Below are 2,853 nucleotides of genomic sequence, written 5' to 3' on the forward strand. Positions count from 1 at the left end.
TGGAATGGAAGGCCCTCCCATCCCAGCTGACGCTGATTCAACTGATCAGACCGTTCTTACCTTCCCATGGTCCTTATACACCAAATCTCCCCAACGTCGGATGCGCGTCTCCTTCACTTGCAACGTCTGTGGCCAGCGAACGACTCGCACCATCAACCCCCATGCTTACACTGATGGCACCGTCTTTGTTCAGGTACTTTACAAGTCACTTTTCGAACGCAGCAGTTTTCCGTTCGGTCCTCTTCCTTGTTAGCAGCAGGGATTTGTTTCCTCTTTCTGATGCAAACTCAACGTTTTGGCCAGTCCATTTTTCATTCCTGGACTGTAATGATTTTCTTTGTTGGACTATGGGGTGGGTTAGTGTCGCTTGTTAATGAATAATCTGATGATTTATTTATCCGATGTGATTTAATTATTTCTCCTTGATACAATTATAAATGCTTTAATTTGTTAGAGATGATGGGAAATAGTTTATCTTATCAACATGTCATTCAGAATTCAGTTTTTGATTGAGCTGATTTTTCTTGTAAGTTATATAGAAAAAATATTCGTAGAGGTTTCTATTGTATCTTTTCATAAGCCTCTCGAAATTTATGAAATATTACTCAAGTTATGGGAGGACTCCTCTAGTTACATGCATTAACTGTTTGTTCTATTAACAAGGAATAGAGGTAAATGCTTCTATTCCCTTCTTGTGTCTTGTTAATTGCTAAAAGTTCACAATGAGTTCACATTGTTAAGACATTATCTTTTGTAGTCCAATGTTTGTTTAGTGTTCTTTTTTTCCCTCTGAAAATAATATTTGAAATTTCTTGCAGTTTATCATTGGGAGTTAATATTTATATTTATAAGTTTTTCAATAAAATTTCAGGTTAGGGTGCTTTGCAAAAAAACTAAGGAGGTTTTAATGGAAGAAAGCAATGTTCAGGTAGACATTACTTCTTTTAAGTAAGTTATTCAATCTAGTTAAGGCCCTTATTAAAGTATAACGCTGTTGAATTTCCTTGAAGTTGTTCACTCGCATGCTGGCCATGATCATTCTCTATTAAAATTAGAAAGGAATGTAAACAACACAAACCTCAACTGATGTCTCATAAGAAGTTCTTATAGAACTTCATTGGTTGTAGGCGTAGAAGCTTACTATAGATCTGTATTATTGAACTTCAGGATATTTGCTTGTATTACAAGATATATACTTCATGTAAATATGAAATAAAAAACACAGATGCAACATAAGATAAAAATTGAGAAATGGATGTTATACTGAGTACTACAAACCACAGTTTATCATATTATAGTTTATTTAATTTGTATAAGATTTAGTGTTAACCATCGTAACTTTTCGCACCGTTCTATTTCCAAAACAAATAAATAATAGGCATGGTCAAGATGGTTTATGAATGAATGGCTTCAGTTATTGCGTTGTAGTATAGACCAAAACAAATGTTATTTTTAATTTTAAGTGTGGTGTATATATCACATTTATAACTGAGATACGATACATGTGTATTTTTTTGGTGTGTTCTGGTAGGGATTGTATGATTAATGTGTTATTTTGCTTGTATATTTTTTGAAGGCTTAATTTCATGAGGTATATTTTCTTTTTGTAGCTCTATGATATTTTTGCAGTGACACTTATTGTATATTTTTTTCTTTGTAGTATGAGGTCATATTTGTTCCCTATCATTTATTTGCATGCTCCACAAGTCATTTTATCTGATTGTGATGCTCTCCTAGAGTGCGAAACATTTTTACCATCCATAAGCTACTAACTAGTTCCCATTTCCCATCTTACTCTACATTTCTTTTAGTAAAATTTGAATCAGTCTTAACTATTTTTTTTATTTAGTATATTAAAGCTGTTAAATGTTGGATCAAGCTTTTTGTACTCATTTCTTTTATTGGCTTGATTGTATCTTATAAATGTTCTAACATTGTCCACAATCTTTCTCAAACATTTGTCACTAAACCTTTCCTACCTTCAACAGCAAAGTTGATTATCATTGCAAACAACTGCCCACCACTCCGTAAGTCTGAGATCGAGTACTATACAATGCTGGCGAAGGTTGGAGTTCATCATTTCAGTGGAAGTAAGTGATATTCATAGTTGTTTGCTTGTTTTTTTATTCGTCATTTGATTTCATCCTCTAGTTGCGTTCCATGTAGTAGATTGAACTAAACTTCAATCACCAAGAACATTAAAAGTTATTTTACTAATTGCTATGCCTTTCTTATTCAAAAATGACTTTTTAAAAATATGTTCTATTTTTCGATACAGAACTCGTTTATTTTGATTGTTTTGCTTCTTTTGAGAGCCATCAGTAATTGCTATGCCTTTCTTTCTGCCGTTTGAAGAAACATTGCATTTCTGCAAGATTTTTTTCTTTCTTTCTGCAAGCATTTCATTTCTGAGTAATGAGTTTTGGTTCATTTATAGAAAATAGCTAGTAGAAGTAATTTTTTGATTCCAACTATTGACTATAATTTTTTGTTTATATTTCAGGCCAACTGTTCAATCTGTTCAAAGCTCACAAAGATCCTAGACAAAATCCAATTGCTCACAAGATTGTTTTGTGCTCTTTTATTTTATTTGTGAATATCACTATCTACTTTGAAACAGAATTAGTGTTAATTTTGATATTTACTAGCTTCTCATGTAATTAAATATTAATATTACTTCAATGTCAGAATTCTATTATTTTGGTATGAGTTTGAAATCATTAGCTGAGTTGATTATATGTAAAATTCGAATCTAGATATGGTAAAAGAAAAATAATAGTTTCGTAAATATAAAAATAATGATTTTTAAATAATTTTTTTTATTTTTTTCTTTAAAACAACAACGCTTTTAAA

The 2,853-nt window shown here is 31.6% G+C and overlaps 1 long non-coding RNA gene across 1 annotated transcript; it reads left to right on the plus strand.

The window, feature by feature from the left end:
- The first annotated feature begins 624 nt into the window (after positions 1–624).
- Positions 625–2,524, plus strand: LOC121977559. The gene is made up of 3 exons (XR_006110929.1): positions 625–671; positions 872–928; positions 2,504–2,524. It is a non-coding gene; the product is annotated as an uncharacterized LOC121977559 (long non-coding RNA).
- Positions 2,525–2,853: the final 329 nt, after the last annotated feature.

The sequence above is a fragment of the Zingiber officinale genome, chromosome 4B (assembly GCF_018446385.1).
Source record: "Zingiber officinale cultivar Zhangliang chromosome 4B, Zo_v1.1, whole genome shotgun sequence".
NCBI classification, from domain to species: Eukaryota; Viridiplantae; Streptophyta; class Magnoliopsida; order Zingiberales; family Zingiberaceae; genus Zingiber; species Zingiber officinale.